Below are 21,167 nucleotides of genomic sequence, written 5' to 3' on the forward strand. Positions count from 1 at the left end.
CTGTGAAAATAATAAATATTCTATTGCTTAAGGCACTCAGTCTGGTTTTTCTTAAGTCAGCCCTAGCACACTAATACAGATTTTGGTACTGGGAATAGGGTGCTTTGTAACAAACCTAAAATGTGGAAGTGGCTTAAAACTAGATAATGAGTGGAGGCTAGGAGAGTTTTGAAGTACATGTTAGGAAAATCCTAGACTGCCTTTAAAAGACTGTTTGTAGGAATATAGATGTTAAAGCTGATTTTGGTGAGGTCTCAGACAGAAATGTGGAAGAAGAAACTGGAAACTGGAATCCTTGCTATACAGTTGCAAAGGATTTGCTCCAGTTGTGCTCTAGTGTTTTATGGAATGTAGACACTCTAAGTGATGTAAGTGCAGAATATTCTATGAGGTGTCTACACAAAGTGATGAAACCATGGCCTTTTTTTTCCTTGTGCTTAGAGTAAAATATGAATGGAGAGAAATACATTGGAGAAACTGTTAAGCAAAAAGAAGCCAGAACTTTAGGATCTGGAAAATTTTGTATGAGAGAAGAACATGAATTTTGGTGTCCAGAATTACAGACTAATTGTGTTCTGCCAAAATATATATGTTGAAGTCCCATTCCCCACTGTGGCTGTATTTGGACATAGAACCGTTAAGAAGGTTTTAGGGTTAAATGACATAATATAGATGTGGCCCTATTCAAAATGACTGATATCATTTATAAGAAGAGGAAGAGACACCAGGACAGCATATGCACAGGTAAAAAGGCCTTGACAGGATGCAGCAAGAAGGCAGACGTCTGCAAGCAAAGAAGAAAGGTTTTAGCAATAACCCAACCTGTCAATACCTTGAGTTGGGACTTCTGGTATTCTCTTTTAAGAACCACTTTCTGCTATTAAAGCCACTCAGACTTGAGTACTTTATTATGGCAGCCCTAGCAAAGGCACATTACTACTATTGAAAGTAATCATCTCTACAATAAATCAAAAAAATCAGCTGGGTGTGGTAGCGCATGCCTGTAATTCTGGCTACCCGGAAGGCTGAGGCAGAAGGATCACCAGAGCCCAGCAGGTCGAGGCTGCAGTGACCAGGAGCGACCACTGCACTCCAGTCTGGGCGACAGAGTGAGACTCCAACTCAAAAAAAAAAAAAAAAGAAGGAAAGTAAACCATAAACCAACTATCTCATGATCAATAAAAGACAGACATTTTTTTCCCATTCCATTCTGGAAAATGGAACATTTACTGGTGGTTTCTGCCTGCTTCACACTCTTGAGGAAAGGAGAGGGAAAGGAAGGGGAAAGGAGGGTAAGGAAGGGGAGAAGACAGAAGAACATCTCTTGTGGTAGGAGCTGATTCCCTAACTTGGTCTACAGACTTGGTCTGTGCAAGTGTGACTTCTGACTAAAGACATGCCCGCATGCCCTGCACACATGGCTTCGCTTCAGAGTGGGTCTGCTGATGTTGAATGAGGGCAACCTAATAGTCAAATCATGTCCAAACTCACAAAAACAAGGCTTCTCTCCTAAGTACGTTCTCTGGTCAGAGATAAGGTATGACTTCTGTTCAAGTCCTTGCCTACACACCCTGTCTACATAAAGCTCCTCCTCTGAGTGTGTCATCTGGTGTCTAGTGAGGAGTGACTTTTAGCCATCAGCACGTCCACACACGGAGCACAGATAGGGCTTCTCCCTCATGTGTGTCCTCTGGTGTTAGATGAGTGTGAAATTCTGACCAAAGCCAAGCCCACATTCAGGGCACAGGTAAGATTTTTCTCTTGTGTGTCCTCTGGTGTCCGATTTGGGTGACCTTCTGGCTAAAATCTCACCCACACTGGGGGCACAGGTGAGGCTTCTCTCTTGTTTGTGTCGTCTGGTGTCTGATGAGGGTACCCTTCTGGTGAAAGCCGTGCCCACACTCACCACATACATAAGGCTTCTCCCCTGAGTGTGTGACCAGGTAATTGATGAGTAGCAACTGATCTCTGAAGCCACATCCACACTCAAGGCCCAAGAAGGGCTTCTCACCGGTGTGTGAGCTTTGGTGTTGGAGGAGTGATGCCTCTGGCAAAAACCTCTCCCACACTCAGGACACACAAAGGGCTTCTCCTCCAAGGGTGTCCTCTTGAATAGAATAAGAGCTATGTTCTGGCGAAAGCCTTGCCCACATTTCTGCCATGAAGAGGGTCTTTCCCCAGAGTGAATCCTTTTGTGGTTAGTGAGAGAGGACATATACCTGAAATGTCACCCACATTCCCTGCACACATATGGCTTCTCTCCTGAGTGCTTCCTCTGATGTATGGTAAAGGAGGTCTTCTGACTAATCTGGTGCCTACACTTGGGTCCCAGGTAAGTCTTTTTCCCTGTGTGTAACAAAACCTTTACTGTTAAGGCAATTATGCCTATATTTGAATTTATGTCTGACCTTTTGTTATTTATTTCCTATTTGTTTCTTCTAGATCTAGTTTTTCTATTTCTCTTTTCTTACATTAATGTAGTTTTTCTGAATATTTTTAGAATTATATTCACAGATTAATTCATAGTGTTTTTTAGTATACCTTTTTGTATAGTTTTCATAGTAGTCATTCTAGGTATCACAATAGACATACGTGCTTCGTGTATCAACATTTTACCACTTTGAGTGAAGCAAGGGTACCTTTATTTAGGTCCATTTACCTTCTACACTTTTCAATATCACTGTCTGGATTATAATACTATATTAAATTTGTGCTTTAATAATTGCACGTGATTGTAAAACTCGCGGGTAATGACTCAACTATTGTATGTAATCATATTAATGCTCTTTAAATTGATTTTTTCCTCTTGTGATACTCTGAGACTTTTCCTTTTACCATTTTCTTCATTTGAAGAACTTCCATTACCTCTTGTTTAAGGGTAGATCTGGTGATAACAAATTACTTATTACTTTTATTCTGAGAAGGTGTTCATTGTTGCTTCATTCCAGAAGCATAGTTTTAACAAAAAAAGAATTTGCAGTTGATGGTATTTTCTTTCAGCACTTGAAGAAAAACACTGTACCACTTCCTCATGAAACCCATGGTTTCTTATGAAAAATCTAGTTGTAACTGAGTACCATATATTCGTACTCATAAGCGGACCATGAACTATTTTCATTATGCTGTTAGAAAGGGATTGGCAGTAGTTGGAAACTGCCAGGGGAGGGGTGATGGGATTGACAGGAGAGGGAAACTGCCAGTGGAGAGTGGGGCACACCTCATCAGCAACTGAATAATGTATCCCTAACCCTGAATTGTACCCCAAATCTTCAAAAGAAAAACATTTTTAAAAAGAATGAAAAATCTGTTGTCATTGGAATTGGTGTTTTTCTATGGGCGAAGCAACTTCTTCTCTCTGGTTGCTTTAAAGATTCTTTTCTTAGTCTTTAGTTTTTAGAATTTTGCTTATAATGTATATTGGTGTATTATTATAATTTTTTCTTTTTTAATTTCTTGACCAACTTAGTCTAACATGATCTTTGTGTGTATTTATATGGGTGTATATAATTTACTGTTCCAGTGGCTTCTTGTGTCCTCATGCTTCTCTTTTCCAAAACGTGTGAAGTTTTCAACCACTATTTTTTTCCATCCCACTATATGACTTTCTTCTGTAACTCTGATTACATGATTGTTAGCTGCTAATTTCTGTTCCAAAGGTCCTTGAGACTGTTATTTATTCAGCCTGCTTTCTGTTGTTCAGATTTGCACTGATTCCTTTCTGTCCTGTATACTCTACTTCTGAGCTTATCCAATGAGGTTTTGAATCTCTGTTGTCTATTTCCGTTGCATAATTTCACATTCATTTTTTGTATAATTTTTCTGCTGAGATTTTATACATTGTCATTTGTTTCAAAATATTTGTAATTGCCTAAAGCAACTGGCTTCTTCAAAATCCTTGTCAGATGATTCTACTATCTCTCAGTTTTTGTGTCAGTTGAATGTCTCTTTTATTTAAAGTTGTAAATTCCGTACTTGAAATGACATGTGATTTTCTATTATATCCTGAACATTTGACTACCATGCTGGGAGTTTCTGGGTTCTATTTAATTCCCATTTTAGCAGGTTCATATCCTATTAGGTTCTGCACCCAGATTTTAGCCTCGTTCTTTGACTGTTCATTCTAATGAAAATTACTTTTCAGGGTACTTGTAATATTATTAGAGACTGCCTGATTTATCTGGTACCACTTTTGCTCCTGCTTTCCCCTGCTGGTGTTACCTCAGTGTCCATAGTAAGCTTCTACAGAACGGACTGCCCAGTTTACCTAGATGGGAGAAGGAATGCTTTGGCACAAAGGAAGAGGTTTTATAGGACGAAGCGTATGTTATGCTAGGATCCCCCTTCGCAGTGCATTCTGGTCTGCAGGTACCTGCTGGTGGAAGAGGAGAGACATCTCTTCCTGGGTTTCCTCTGCTGGGGAGTTGTTTAGAGGGAATCTCCTTTTTGCGGCCATCTGGTTGCCATGTTTTTTGCATCTGGAAGGGGAATCTCAGGCCTATAAAGAAAAACAGCACTTCCAGGAACAGATATGTGTGTCCTGGAAGCCTCTGGGTGGTTGTAACCAGCCTTCTATGGTCTCTAGAGGAGAAGAAAGGACTGCCAGACCTGCAAACACAGAGCAGTACCCTTTATGACTTACTGACAGTGGGGTTCAACCAATCCACCTGCTCCTGCTACCAATTCACCTGATGTAGTCAACAAGACTTCTTATTCAGGGGAGAAGTGAGTCCCTTGGGGCTGCCATCTTTCACCAGTTTTGGAAACTGGGAAACACCAGGCCAGTGTCACTTCTTTCTGTTGGACAGGGAAGATGTAAGATGCTCTATCGCTATTACGTTCCTCCAGGAACAGAGTGCTACAACAGCCCAACTTACTCCTTCACCTTCCAGTGTTCCCCTTTGGTTACCTTGTGCATTATTTCTAGTGTTTGCAGGTGTCCTAAGCATGGAGACGTCTTGTCTCACAGGAGTTCCCATTACTTCCCAAAAAGTAACAGTAATTCTTCATTTCTGGAAGTACTAAAATTATTTTTGTTTATTACTTTAACTCCTGTTATGTTTCAGTATTGTGTTGACACTGACATATGAGATAGCCAAAACAACTATTCTTTCTTCTTCTAACCAATTTATGTTGATGACTCTTTTCAACATTGTTTCCCAAATCTCAGCTTTGAGAATAATCTAACACTTATAATATCTTTTATACTTCAAATTATCTGTGGAATTTCTGAGATGGCTACTAAGCAACCAGATATGTCCTTTTCCACCTTGTAAAAGAGAGACTACAAATAGAATTAGGTTCATGTTTATTTGATATTTTCCAGATTTTGATAAGATCAACATTAGTGAGCGACAATTTAACAATAATCTTTCCTTTTTGACATGACTTGTGTTAACTCAGTTAACCTCCTACTTGTTACCCTGAAAAAAAATAAAGATGGCTTTTCTCAACTGCTACTAGGCAATCTTACTTATGATAAAAATGACTCCTGGTTAGTCAATTGACCCTGAACTTGAAGGAACAATAAACAAGCTCCAAGCATCTAAAGAGGAGCTATACTTTGGGCTTCCTTGACTGTGGTGACTCATGTATGGGGTACCCATGAGAGAGTATGTAAGCTGAACCAAGAAATATTGGTTCCTGTGTCAAATGAGGCTTTAGGATAGGGTGGCTTCCACATCAACTTGCTTCACACTCGACCTATTTCTTTACACTCAACCTAAACTGCCATGTGGAGCTGTAAGTCCTCTCAAAGAAGAGGAATCTCTGATACTGCCCTCCTGACAAACAAGGGTCCTGTCCTCTAGCTCTTGGACAGACTACTGCCAAGTATGTTCTTCTGATGGCATTGCACAATACTTGTTACACAATTATGCTTAGCAATTGAGGATTTTTAACACTCTAACCATGTGAAAAGAGACATTCAGCATTTGAAAGTTATTAACTTCAAAACTTGAAGGTTATTTGCTTTGAAGTAAATAATTTGTTACTAGTATAAAGAGATCTCAGAAATTATATACATTTTGGTTTAAGAAGCTTCTTTTGTATCTATGCACAAAACTAGCATAAACTATACAAATTGATTTTTTAAAAGATTTTTTTTCTTTGGCATAAATTATAGGATCTGGATACTGGCAATGCTTTCAGTGTCCATAAGCTCATTCCATAATTCCTAATTAATTATGTATCAAAAGTCCTTATAAATAATTGTGGAACACCCCTCTATAGGTAACTCTGCCTTTATCAACTCTGACATTGTTCGTTGTTGTAATAAGTAAAACAAGTCATTGGGTTTATCCATAGTTAGTTTTTTCTTTATACCTTACCCTTACCTTAATGTTTCTGCTATAAATTACAGATTAGGAACTGACACTCCCGGAACAAATTTTAAAAAGCACCAATCAGAAATGTACCAACTAAATAGCAAGCCATAGCAAAAAATTGAATCAGAATTCCACAGTGCCCTGTCAGAACTAAGTGAACATTTTCATGGAATTAGACTACTTACCGCGAGACCCTTGATTCTAGACAGACAATTATAAATAGAAATGCTGATTTATATTTTATTTCATTTGTTATCTTTTTTAATTATGAAGAATTTATATCTTATTTTTGACTATTCTGCCAAGAAAAACTCTCTCTACAGACAATTCATTACCTAGAGTCTTTAAAATCATATCTGCAACTGGAAACATAAGTAACTTTAGGGACTGTCATGCACACTTCATCCAAAAGACAAAGAAAACCTTTTATAATATTCTAGTGGAAAAAGAAGTGACTTCTGCAACATTACAGGATGCAAAATCATACCTAAATCAACTGTATTTCTGTGTACCATCAATAAACAATTTAAAATTGAAATTTAAAAACAGCATCAAAATATTAAATACTAGGGACAAATCTGACAATAGATGTATAAATTTTGTATGCTAAAATGTACAAAGCAATGCTGACATAAACCAAAGAAGTCTTATGTAAATGGAGAGCTATAGTTTGTTGATGTGTTGAAAGACTCAGCATTATTTACATGTAATTCTCCACTAGGTGATAGATTCAACTCAATCCCAATCAAAATCCCACCATGCATTTTTTGGTAAAACTTGCCAGGCTCTCTCTAAAATCCATATGGAAATACAAAGAATAGCTAAAACAAATTGGAAAAAAAAACAAACAAAAGTTGGAAGATTGACAGTGAGTTCAAGCTACAGTAACCAAAATTATTGGCAACAGAGACACAAAGAGAAGAATGGGAAAAAAACTGTCAGTTCAGATATAGACCCTACATATATCATCAATTGATTTTCAACAAAGCTACATAAACAGTTCAGAATGAGAGTCATTTCAATAAGTGGTGCTGGAAAAATTGGATATTTGTATGCACACATAAAAACGTATTTAAATTCAGACCTTATGTCAAGCAGAAAAATGTACTCAAAATAAGTTTATAGACTTAATTATAGAATCATGAATTACGCAAGAACTAAAATAAAAAAATTTGAAAATATTTTTCACCTTATTTTAGAGTAAATTGTCTTAAACATACCACCAAAAGTGCAATTCATAAGATAAAAAATTAAAACTGGACTTTATGCAAATTCAAAATTTCTCTTTGAAAGAATAAAAAACAAACTACTACAGAAAATACCTGTAAATCACATACCTTATAATGGACTTCTAGGTAGACTATATGAAGAGCTCTCAAAACTCTGTAATACAAAAAATAATAAGGAAGTCTTTAAAATCTGCAAAAGATGTGAAAAGAGACTTCACTTCACTAGTGAAAATGTAAGGGGACAATTAGGCACATGAAAAGATACTCATCATCTGTCACTATGAAAATACCAAAACCACAATAAGATGCCACTCATTACACAGCCATGAGAATGTCTAAAGTTAATATACTAGCCAAGCTGAGTGCTACCACAGGTGTGGAGCACCCAGAGTTCTCATATCATCCTGGTGGGAATGCAAAATGATGCAGCTCCTTTGGAAAACAGTTCTTGGCTTTTTTCAAAAGTCAAATATAGACTGTATCATACAACCCTGCCATTCTATTCTCAGCTATTTATGCAAAAGAAACAAAAGAATTATGTCTATAAAAAATTGTTTGCTCAAAACACCTTTATTTGTACTTGTCAGAAATGAAAACAACCCAAGTGTCTTTCAATAAGTCTAAAGTTAAATAAGTTGTGAAATAGTCATATAAAGGAATGCCACTCAGAAATAAAAATAAGGTAAAATTAATATCTACATTATGGACAAAATTCAAAATAATTATGCTGGGTGAAGAAGCCTGTAGTATCCTGTATGTCTATTTACATAAATTGTAGCAAATGCAGACAAATCTATAATCCTAGAAGGCCAATTCAGCTTACAGTGTAGTATAAATTAAACAAGTCACATGCCTGTGAACCAGCTACTACACTCCTGCATATGTTCTCAAGGAAGTACAAAAGAATACTGGAGCAGCATTATTTAATAGCCAAAAAATTGAAAACAACTTAAGAGCATTATGTGTAGAGAAATTTACAGACATGGAAAACAACACACTGTATGATTGAAGAACCCATGGGTTGGAATAAAAGGATCTAGGCACTCATAGAATACTAACCAGAAAGTGGAAACAGAGGAACAGGACACAATCAAGGAGGGCACAGGGCTGTCTCCTGGTTTTATAAAATGCTATCTCAACTCTACTGATTGTACAGTTTTTCATAGCTTGCTGTAATCTTAAATAATCCATCATAAAATAAACAAAGTTATTGGAATTTTCAGGATAAAACCATTGCACAAAAATGTTACCAGTTAAAGGTTAGAAACTGGAAAGTATGTAGCAGGGGCAGCAGACTTAGTGTCAAAGTACAAGTGCTGTTTTGAAGATCAGGCCGACCACAAGCACTCAGAAATGGAAAAATCCTAAACACGTTCAAGAAGGGACACTAAGTGAGAAGAGTAAGGCTTCCTAATGGAAGAAAGAGGCAGGTTGTCAGGAGCACTTTCTGTCCTAGGAGCACCACATGGCCTAGCTCCTGAATATCACTGTGGTCACCTTTGAAGTATTCCCTTTGGGAAGCTATATGCTAATGCCAGCACTTAGGCCACTCATCAAAGCAATTTTGGAACTCTTTTTTCTAGAACAGCCATCAGCATTGCCATCGTATCACCCTTGATGTCCTGGATGCCATCAAAATGTCTTTCTTTCAATATTTTCTTCATTTTGGGGTAAAGGGACAAGCCATTGGGGGCCAGATCAGGTGAGTGGGGAGGGTGTTCCAAGACAGCTATTTGTGTACTGACTAAAAACTCCCTCACGTACAGTGCTGTATGAACTGTGTATTGTCGTGATGCAAGAGCTCCTTTAGGACCATTTTACACACAGCTTTCTCATGCCCAGAATTTCAGTTAAGATTTTCCTATTTTTTTATATGTGTATTTGGTCTGGTATGCATTTATAGTCAGTGTTTGTTTTTGATGCACAATTTAAGGAATTTTTACAATGTTTTCATCAGTTCTGCTCCTTACTGTCCATCTGAACCTCTCTTCATTGGTGACGCTTTCTCTCCACTCTGTAAACATTTAATCCATGTATACAATGCCATTTTCTTCTTGGCATTATGCCTTAAACTGGGACTAATATGTCCCTGATTTCACTTCCACTCTTACCAAGCTTAACAAGAAATTTAATGTATGATCATTGTTCTAATTCAAGTTGCAACATTCTTGCAATGGCACACAAAAACATTCAACAACAATAATGAATGCCACTCAGCAACACACTGCCACATATCAACACAAACACAGCTGTGAGACACTGCTATATGAAGGTTATGAAACCTTATCAAGTTTTTCATATGGTGTTACCAATATAAGTGCACTGTGGCAAATTTGTGAACTTAATTGTCAAACCTTGTATACAAAAATTAAGTCAAGATGTATTGAAGACTTAAATGTCAGACCTGATACCACAAAAAGTCTTAAAAGAAAACCTACAAAAAACTCTTGTGGACATTAGCTTAGATAAATAATTATGGCTGAAACCCCAAAGACAAATATAACAAAAACAAAAATAAATAATTGGGACTTCATTAAACTCAAAAGCTTCTGCAAAGCAAAATAATCAACAGAGCAAATAGCCAACCTACAGAATAGGAGATTTCCAAATCTATGCATATGACAAAGGACTGATATCCAGCGTCTACAAAGTACTCAAAGAAATCAGCAAGGAAAAAAGTAAATAACCAACCCCATTAACAAGCAGGCAAATGACATGGCCAGACATCTCTCAAAAAGAAGGTACACTAATAGACCAAAAGAAAAAAGAAAAAATATTCAACATCTCTCATCATCAGGGAAATGCAAATGAAAGCAAAGTGAGATACCACCTTACACCAGTCAAGATGGCCATGATTAAAAAACTGATAAACAATAGATGCTGGTCCAGAAGCACAGTAAAGGGAATGCTTATGCACTGCTGGTGGGATTGTAAATTAGTACAAGCTCCATAGAAAGTGGTGTGGAGATTTCTCAAACAACTAAATGTAGATCCCCCATTTGCTCCAACAATCCCAATATTAAGTGTCTATCCAAATGAACAGAGTTCATTATATAAAAGGACACCTGCAATCACATGTTCACTGCAGCACAATTCACAGTTGCAAAGATGTAGATCAACCCAAATGCCCATCAGCCAATCAGTGTATAATGAAAATGTGGTACATATGCACCATGAAATACTATTCAACTCTCAAAAGAAAGAAATAACATCTTTTGCATCCACTTGGATGGGATTGGAGACATCGCCTTAAGTAAACTATCTTGGGAACAGAAAATCAAACACTTGTGTTCTCATTTATAAGAAAGAGCTAAACTGAGGATATGTAAAGGCATAGAGAATGGTATAATGGACACTGGAAACTCAGATGTGGGAAAGGGAAAGACGTATAGAGTCAAAAACAATTACCTATCAGGTATAATGTGCACAGGTGTGGGTAGTGTGTACACTTGAAGCCCAGACCAAAAGTATTTGCACCCCCCAATTCTATTGAAGTAAAAGAGATATACAAATCAATGTTGTAATTATTCTTGACTTACATAGTGAAACAAAGACAGGATAAAGTCCATTTAAAGATGGTTTCTCTTATGGCATTCCAATGAAATGTAAACATCTAAGCATTTAACCCTATACTAATTTGAAATAGAAAAAAGACAAGAAACCAGGTAAAACAGGATTTTTATTTTAAAGTAAAACTGCTGAGAAACTACTTCACTCAATATTTGGTCCAAAATTTTTGTAAGTTTTCTTATAAAGAAAAAAAAAGAAAAATTGAAGTTTAATCATGTGAATAGATTATCTTAACTTGTCTTAATTGGTCAGAAAAATAATTTAAATCCAAAAATCCATTTAAACCAGTAACTTTATACTACTGTGTTTTATTGTTTCATGACTAATCTTTTTATTATTTTTTTATTTTGTTTTAAAGATCTGGGGTGCAATTAAGGATTAGGGACATAAGTGGTCATTGTACAGGTGAAGTTTGAACCTCTCATTGGTCCTCATTTCACCTGGTTTAAGATCACTGTCAGAGTTTTAAAAATTTTCTTCACCAATATATTTTTAAAGTCTTGTGTCCAAGAGATATTTGTATGTGTGTATATATACATAGGTTTACCAAAAAATATGAAAGAGGTCTATTTAATTAGCTTTAATGAAAAAATCAGTGCATAAATCTAGTAATTTATCAGAAATAGCAATTATCACATATGCCTTTCAAGTTCATGCAACAGACCAAATTTGATCATTTGCTATTGTTAGTTTAATTAAGGTAGACATATGTTCAAAGTTGTCAACATTATATATAATATATACACGTAACTTTATTTCCATTAGATGTTACATGTTAAACTATGAGTAAAATAAATAAATAAATAAAAGTGTGTTGATAAGAATATAATGCAGTATCCCTTACTTTCTCTTTATCTGGCACAACATATAACAAAAGCACATGTATTTAACTTTAAAGATCATACTTGGTTGATGAATGCCTGATACTTACAGATTTAAAATGGTTAACAGGAAAATAACTTGAAATAATTACTAGTTCTGCCTAATATCGAATTATCATAAGTAATCTATTCATAATTGCTACAAATAATTCAAGTAATTGTAAGTGGAATATGAATTTCTAAATAAACTTTTCCTATCACTTGAAAACTTTAAGTTATGTCATGTTAAATTAAGTAGTGGATAAATTAAGGAATAGATGCTCGTTAAATGTCTGGGACATTTTCAAATAAGAGAAAATACTGGAACATTAATTCCTAAATGTAAGGTTTGAATTTTTCTATTTTTGCCTTCTTACATTGCATGAGACAAAATATATCTCCACTTATCAATAAATATGTCCTGTCACACATAGAAAAGTAGTTCTGTGAGAAAAGATATTTTTAGACATGATAAACCGTACCCACACAATGGTTATATGTGACAGTGAAAAATTGCTTCTTTCCTACTTACTCACTAGACATTAAAGCTACTAAAAGTTCTTTCATGAAAGTAATTTTCTGTATTTTGCTTTAAAATCTTTTGTCATTTTAGTTAAGCAAATAAGCATTGTTTCACGGTGTCTTGTGACCCTGTTGTGATAAAACATTCCAAATCTCTTGACATTTGGGGAAAAAATTCACAAAGTTAAATTCTAAATTAAATATTTAGAATGGAATTTGGGCTTTTCTAACTGTGTCCCAAGAGAACCTGAGAGAATGTACTGTATCTCTCTCTCATCTCGTAGAGATCTTAAAACAATTAGGCTAGTTTGATGTGTTAAATTTTATGGGAAGCACTACTAAATCTTCTTTAAATTATATTTGTATGAATATATCATTAATGTGAGGGTTCTAATGAATGAGTAAAATTTATAGAAGTCTAGTGTGATAGCCATTTATGCTTCTTGTTATCTTAAAATGGTATATGCTTAAAAAATACTGTCTGCACAGGAATAACCAAATGCCATTGGCAAATGATACTTATGGTAAAATAGCATCAGATTTTTAGCCAGGGCCATTTTAAGATACAGAGGAGGTCATAGTACCCCTTGATGACAAACAGGTGAGGCCCTGTCCACTTTTCCCTGAGTTAAATCTGATTCCCAAAAATAGGTTTGGACACTTTCCACCACAACCAATTAAACTCTATGACCAAATCGCTGTTTGAACATTTCCTAAAGCACAGAAAGATTTTACATTCATTGTATTTGTTCTCACAATTTCCAGGACTGGAACAATCTTCCTTCTCCCCAGAGACAGTCAGAAATTGCTCATCTGTGAAGGACTGACTCACACCTACCATCGTTTTTGCTTCTTTTCTGACATATTCTGGTAGTGAACTATATCACAGTCTTCCTTTTACTTTCATAGGAAAACTGAAGTATGTGAATGAATTGGTTGATATTTGTGAAAGAAATTCATTAATGCCCACTTACATAGAATCCTGGAATATTATTAATCACTAAACTATTCTCCTTTTACAAGAAACTCAACCTACCTGAAATATAATGGAGTATCATTATGAATAGCCTCCATTTCCTAAACAACTTCTGCCATATTCTGAACAAATATATCTTCACGGTCAAGATCGGTCACCAGGACTCTAAAGTGCCCCAAGTGCATCTAAAGTGGTTCTTTGCAAATATTCTTTGGGAACAAAACTATTACATTATAATAATATTTATTTATTTTATGATCCTGTAAAAAGTCCTTCACCATAGCCACATTTTTCACAATCCCATTTTTTGTGTGTGTGGAAACTTTATTTGTACTAAATGAATAATCTTAATTGTATCACCCTCGAATTAAAAACCAATGTTAATCAAGTTGGGAGTAGTAAATATCAGTTTTCTTTTTTTATTATGGTTTTGTGGGGTACAGTTAAGGGTTAGGTATACGATTACGTTTCATTCAGACACCCTGTTGATAAGAGGTGTTTCCCCGTCCCCAGACAGATATTGGCTACTATTAATCCCCTCCCCCCCATAGTTTCCCACAATCATATCATCTGCAAAGAGAGATAACTTGACTTCCTCTTTTCCTATTAGGATATCCCTGATTGCCTTCTCTTCTCTGATTGCTCTAGCCAGGACTTCCAATACTATGTTGAACAGGAGGGGTGAGAGTGGGCATCCTTGTCTTGTTCCAGTTTTCAGGGGAAATGGTTCCAATTTTGGTCCATTTAGGAGTATGCTGGCTGTGGGTTTCTCGTAGATGGCTTTTACTATTTTGAGGTATGTTCCTGGTATGCCTAGATGTTCAAGGGTTTTTATCAAGAAGGGGTGATGGATTTTATCAAAAGCTTTTTCTAATGATATGATCATGTGGTTTTTGTTTTGACATCTGTTGATGTCTTTAATTACATTTATGGTTTTACGAATGTTGAACGAGCCTTGCATCCCAGGAATGAAGCCTACTTGGTTATGATGGATGATTTTTGAGATGTATTGCTGAGTCCAGTTTGCTAGGATCTTGTTGAGAATTTTAGCATCTATGTTCATCAGAAATATTGACCTGTAGTTCCCTTTCTTTGTTGGATCTTTACCTGGCTTGGGTATCAGTGTGATTTTGGCTTCGTAAAATGATTTGGGGAGAGTTCCATCTTTTTCAATCGCCTGGAATACCTTCAGTAGGATTGGTATCAGGTCCTTCTTAAATGTCTTGTAGAATTCTGTTGGAAAGACATCTGGACCAGGGCTTTGTTTTGTAGGAAGTTATCTTATTACGTAGTCGATATCCTTGATTGTTATTGATTTATTTAGGGTCTCAATTTCTTCTTGCTCCAGCCTAGGTAGGTTGTGTGATGTCAGAAAGTCCTCCATTTCCTTAAGGTTTTGAAGTTTGTTTCTATACAAGTGTACGTAGTAGTCTCTAATGATCTTTTGTATTTCTTCAGGGTCAGATGTGACTTCATCTTTTGTGTTTCTGATTGTGCTTATTTGTTTTTTTTCTAGTTTTTTTCTTGGTCAGTCTAGCTAGGGGACCATCAATCTTGTTTATCCTTTTGAAGAACCAGCTTTTTGTTTCATTGATTTTTTTGTATTATCTTTTTGTCTTCTATGTCCTGGATTTGGGCTTTTATTTTGGTGATCTGGATTCTTCTGCTGAAATTAGGGTTTTTGTGGTCTTGCTTTTCCAGCTTCTTTAGGTGACTTGTTAGGTTGTGAATTTCCGTTCCTTCCATTTTCTTCATGTGTGTTTGTAGGGATATAAATTCCCCTCTTACTACAGGTTTCAGGGCATCCCAGAATTTTGGTAAGATGTTTCTTCATTTTCATTTGTTTCCAGGTATCTTTTGATCTCTGTTTAGATTTCATCATTGACCCAGGAGTTGTTTAGCATCATGCTGTTTAGTGTGCATGTCTTTGTGGGTTTTGGGGGGACTTTGTTGGTGTCAATGTTTATTTTTATTCCACTGTGGTCCGAGCAAGTTCATGGTAGAATTTCGGCCCTTTTCAATTTGCTTATGCTTGATTTTTGGCTGAGTATGTGGTCTATCTTAGAATATGTTCCATGTGGTGATGAGTAGAATGTGTATTCTGTGTTCTTTGGATGGAGTGTTCTGTAGGTATCAATTAAGTCCATTTGGTCCAACGTCACATTGTGGTTCCGTATCTCCTAGCTGATTTTTTGTCCTGATGATCAGTCTAGGGTTGTGAATGGGGTATTAAAGTCCCCAGTTATGATGGTGTTAGAGTCAATATCATTCTTTAGTTTTCCTAGAAGTTGCTTTATGAAATTTGGCACACATATGTTGGGTGCATATATGTTTAGGATAGATATTTCTTGTTGATGGATTGAACCTTTTATCATTATGTAGTGGCCTTCTGTATCTTTTTTTATTTTTAATAGCTTGAAGGGTATTTTGTCTGAAATTAGGATTGCTACTCCTCCTTTCTTTTGTATTCCATTCACCTGAAAGTTTGTTTCCCATCCTCTTACTTTGAGTCTGTGGGTGTCCTTTCTAGTGAGGTGAGTCTCTTGAAGGCAATAGATTATTGCCTGATGATATTTTATCCATTTTGCCATTCTATGTCTTTTCAGTGGTGCATTTAGTCCATTCACATTTAGGCTAATAATTGAAATGCAAGAGTTGATCCCTGTCAGAAGGTTCTTACAGAGTTGTTCTTGTTTGTTTGTTGTCTTTCTTTGGGTTTTGGAGTTGGTTCATGTGTGTTTACAATCATTTGCCTGTACTCTTGTGAAGAATGTTGTTGTTCTTTTTTCTTTTTCTTCTATGTTCAGTACTTTCTTAAGTATTTCTTGTAGAGGTGGTCTAGTAGCAGCGTAGCTTCTTAGGGATTGGATATCTGGAAAAGATTTCACTTCTCCCTCACTAATGAAGCTTAGTTTGGCTGGGTAGGTTATTCTTGGTTGAAATTCTTTATCTTTTAGAACTTTGAAGATAGGGCTCCAGGCTGTGCTAACCTGAAGGGTTCTGTGGATAAATCTGTTGCTATTCTAATTAGTTTTCCCTGTTAGGTAGTCTGGCCTTTTTCTCTTGCTGCCTTTAGGATTTTTTCTTTTATAGCTACTTTGTTTAGGCGAATTATTATGTGTCTGGGAGTTGGTCTTTTCATTTGTTGTCTTGCAAGGGTTCTCTGAATCTCCTGTGTTTGAATTTTTTCATCCTTGTTGAGATGAGGGAAGTTTTCTTGAATGATTTCATGAAATGTTTGTTCCACTGTGGCTTCTATTTCTCTCTCTGCCTCAGGAAGCCCAATTACTCTTAGGTTTGGTCTCTTGGAGTGATCATTCATCTCTTGCAGGCTTTGTTCTGTCTTTTTGAGCTTGTTTTCTATGCTTTTGACAGTTTGGTTTAGTTCTGTGTTTTGGTCTTTGAGCTCTGAGATTCTTCTGCTTGGCTGATTCTGCTTTCCATGCTTATTAGTCTGTTATTCATTTCCATCACAGTATTCTTTACTGCTGTCATTTCTCACATCAGCTCCTTCATATTTTCCTCTTGTCTCTCCTCAATTTTTTTTTTTGAGTTGGAGTCTCACTCTGTCGCCCAGACTGAGTGCAGTGACCACTCCTGGCCACTGCAGCCTCGACCTGCTGGGCTCCGGCGATCCTTCTGCCTCAGCCTTCCAAGTAGCCAGAATTACAGGTGCGCGCTACCACGCTCGGCTGATTTTTTGATTATTGTAGAGATTAGGTATTGCCTGCCCAGGCGGGTCTCGAACCCGTGGGCTCAGGCAATCCACTCACCTCAGCCTCCCAAAGGTGCGGGATTACAGGCTGAGCCACCAAGCCCGGCTCTCTCCTCAATTTTTTTAATTCTCTCCATTAATGTCTTGATGTCTGGGTTTGTTGCATGTAACCAGTCTTTCTGGGGGCTCTTCATTGTTTGTGTTCCAGAATCTGTCTTTTCAGTGTCTGATATCCCAGGGATCTGTGTGAGACCTATATACTTCTTTTGGTTTTTCTTCATTTGTGTGGTTTTTTCCCCCTCCCTACTTTTTCCTTCCCTCCACGTCACCGTCTTCTTTAATTCTGTTATTCAGGGGTACAGGGATTGGTTTTACTTCTGTTTGTTCAATCTCCTATTTTTTATGTATGCCCTTTTACTTTGTTCAATTCTGGAGTTGCACTGTAGGTTGGGGTGGTCCTTTTTGCAGTTTTGAGATTTACTTAAGGGGTGAGCTGTGATTCAAAATCTGTCTGCAGGTCCTGCTATTCGCTGACAGGTGTGTGGATAATCTGGAACCCACTTCCCACTGCCTTGGAATCTGTCCGTGCAGTGGGGCTGTAGGTTTACTCCCTGAAATAAAATGTGGTTATCAGAGGGGAGAGAATGGAGCAGACAGTGGGTTGAAGAGGGGCGTGGAGAGATAGAGGAGTAATGGGGAAACAAACGAGTGTGCCAACAAATAGAGAGACCTATACTGAAGCAGTTAAAAACAATAGACCACAGCTACAGATGAACCAACTCTCATACAAAAAAATAAAATAAAACATATAGTGATGCTAACAGACAAGCTAACCAATCACCTTATTAGTGTGCTGTTCCTTTATGCAAAGATTTGATTTACAGAGAGAAGAAAAGGAAGAGGAAAAAGGAAAAAAAGGAACAATACAGTAGGAATAGAAATAAGTCATTAAACTAACAGAATCAATGAAGCACACGCTGAGACATTTTGTTTAAGTCCAATGTCCTTTCGCTGATTTCTAGTTTTCTTTTCAAGCTGGTAAATTAGATTGCATTTAGGGTCAGTTGCCCATGTTCTGCTGTGAAGTACAGTTCAGATCACCCTCCATTCACCACTCTGGCCTATGTCTTTATCAAGCTTGTTTCTCCCATTTCGGTGTTGTTACCTTGAATCGCCAGCAGGTGGTGCTATCTCAGCTGCTCACCCCAGAGCGGGTGGGGTCGGATAGGAACGGCAGAGGCTGAAGATGGCTCCCTGCCTCAGGGCAGATGGCAGGAGACTTACGGCGGGCAGGACGCCTTGGTCGCAGGAGAGGTGGCAGCGATCCCAGCAGATCTTCCCTGAAGGGGCTTGAAGGACTGAAGTGGATTGCCTCCGGCCCGGGTGGTGCAATGTGCTATGGCTGCCACAGAGGCCACGGCGGTGGTGGCGGGGCTGTAGCAGCCGGGCGGGGCTATGGCGGCAGTGGCGCTGTTTGGGCTGCAGTGACTGTCCAGTCCGCTGCAATGCCCCAGCGGTGGCAACAGCCGAGCTCCGTGTGAAGAGCAGGCTGCGATGTTGGGGTCCGCAGCCCCCAGGGCGAGAGTCAGAGACCCACTGCAGTTCTCCTTTGCAGAGGGTTTCACAGACCGGGTTGTCCCATCGCCATCTTGCTGCTTCTCCTTCTGAGCCCCACAATTCCATTTTTAATGATTTGTTGGAACTGGAAACGTCACAGGTGTACCTTAGAAATGACCCTATAAATCTGAGTGAAAAATCAGCTGTGCTTATCCTTGACAACTGAAAGGTGCTCTCTTTCTGTGTGAGTGTGAATGACTGTTTTTTTGTGTGTCTTCTTGAGGTGACTCAGCCACATTAAAAAAAGTTCTTGGATTGCATTTGTTAACAGGTTCTGGTGAAACTCATAGGTATTTCTGGGTAGTGACAGGTAATGTCAGACCACTCAATCTGCCCAAGTTATAGCTTATAGAGTTGTTATATCAATATTTTATTTATTTATAAATGCATGCATACATTATACACATAACACATATATTTAAAAACTGGAATTCCTCTTCAAAAATACACATCTAAAATAGTAATAATTTGCGTACAAAATATAAAAACTTTGAGTCTGATTAGTCAAAAGGAGCCAAGGAATATAGTGCTTCCAGGCTGTATCAGCTTGATATCCTCACATTGTTTAATTTCATGAAAGGTACTATTCTGGCTCTTCTCTTCTATCTTTAGATACTAATTGCAATGATATAACAATTGGTTATTTGGCAACAAAATGTTGGTTAATGTGCCATTTTTCTAAGGGTGGCTTGAAAAGCTAAATCCACCCTTCTGGGAAAACATAGAAAGGGTGTGTGTGAGAGAGGGTGGAGGTTGCAGGGGTGGGAATCTGGGTAACTCTGATGCAGATTGGGACAATCTTGACCTCACCAGGTCAGGTGTCAATAAATGAGACTGTGAACTTTTGGACACTTGTGGGGGGGGCGCTGTGGCTATACACTGCTACTGGGAACCCTGGGGCTGGCTGAGTGGGAGGATGGCCCAACAGTGGAGAGCTGAAGAGGATGCCTGGCATAGGGGAGGAATGGGGAAGATGATTTCAATTCCTGGAGTGGGAAGTGAACACATGACAAAAAGTCCTCACTGCAGGGTTGGGTAGGGGTGTCAGAAGCCTCCGTTGGCACCAAGGGAGTTTTTCTGCCTCTGCATGGGCAGTGGAAGATTAAGGGGCTGGGGCCACAAGGGCTGGGAAATGATTGCTAGGAATATGACAGGGAGCGATTGAGGTCTATAAGCTATGCCGTGGGATCCTGGATGGTGTATTCCACCTTTCCCAGCTTTAGTTTAGGAGATGTGCAGGTGTGTGGAGTCACATATCCTGGTCCAGTCATAGGGTGCAGGGAGCAGGAGATGGCCTGTTAGAAAAGCAACTGGAAAAGGCCACTTTTGTAAGGAGATGCCAAAAGCATCCTGTACTCTCTCAGGAAGCGACTCTGAGGTTGGTGCTGCCATCCAGAGAGTCTCAGGCCCTGGTGGGCTGACAGCCCTTTCCCAGACACTCTGCTGCTTCTGTATGTGATCTTTTTAATGCTCACAGAATCACACTAAGTAAGGATTATGTCATTTATAGATTTGAGCAAAACAGCTTTGCTGGGTCTCATATTCACTTAGAAAGTAGAAACAAGACCAGGTGTTTGATAGATCAAGAGAGTGAGGTAGTGAATATTGGTTGTACATTTCAAAACAGCTAGAGAAGAATAATTAAAATATTCCTAGTGCAAAGAAAAAAATCAATATTTTAGGTGATGTGCATCCCAGTTGCCTTGGTTTAATTATATGCATGTATCAAAGTATCACCTGTATTTTGAAAATATGTGCATCTCATATTTATCAATATGAATAAATAAATTAGATGCCTGAAAACACTCTACACCCTTTCCCTTCCACTCTGTATATCTTTCTTCTAATCTAGCGTTCTCTTTTCATGTCTCCATAGGCAGGATGGCAAGGTCATGCCTCTGTGTTGTCATCAAACACTCTTCCTGATGAGTCCAAGGAACACATGACTTATAGTCAAAGCATTTCCATTCATCCTTCATTGTGACAAAAAGTGGTGAAAATTGTAGCACTGTAGCTTTCCTGTGGAGGAGGCAAGTTTATTTCTTTCATGGAGGCTGACTGAGTTGAGGGTCTTCCAGCTGCACAAGAAAGGAATTGGGAAGTTTCTTTTTAAAGTTTTCTATATTTAATAAAACATATTGTACAGAATAATGTATTCAACTTATAAGTAAAGAATAATATGTACTCATCTTATAAGTAAAGAATAATATGTACTGAAGTGTAGGAGTTGATTACAATATTCAAAGAAAACTTTTCCATGTAAGGCAGCCAGTGAAAAATGTTTTTGCATTTATGTTTGTATGTATACTATTCTCTTGGGAGATCCACATATATTGATTTATATATTTATTTATG

General features: G+C 37.8%; 1 pseudogene; it reads right to left on the reverse strand.

The window, feature by feature from the left end:
* Positions 1–1,230: 1,230 nt before the first annotated feature.
* LOC103263502 lies at positions 1,231–13,345 on the reverse strand (annotated as a pseudogene).
* Between the last annotated feature and the right edge of the window lie 7,822 nt (positions 13,346–21,167).

The sequence above is a fragment of the Carlito syrichta genome, unplaced genomic scaffold, assembly GCF_000164805.1.
Source record: "Carlito syrichta isolate Samal-C Ts95f unplaced genomic scaffold, Tarsius_syrichta-2.0.1 Scaffold305132, whole genome shotgun sequence".
Taxonomy (NCBI): Eukaryota; Metazoa; Chordata; class Mammalia; order Primates; family Tarsiidae; genus Carlito; species Carlito syrichta.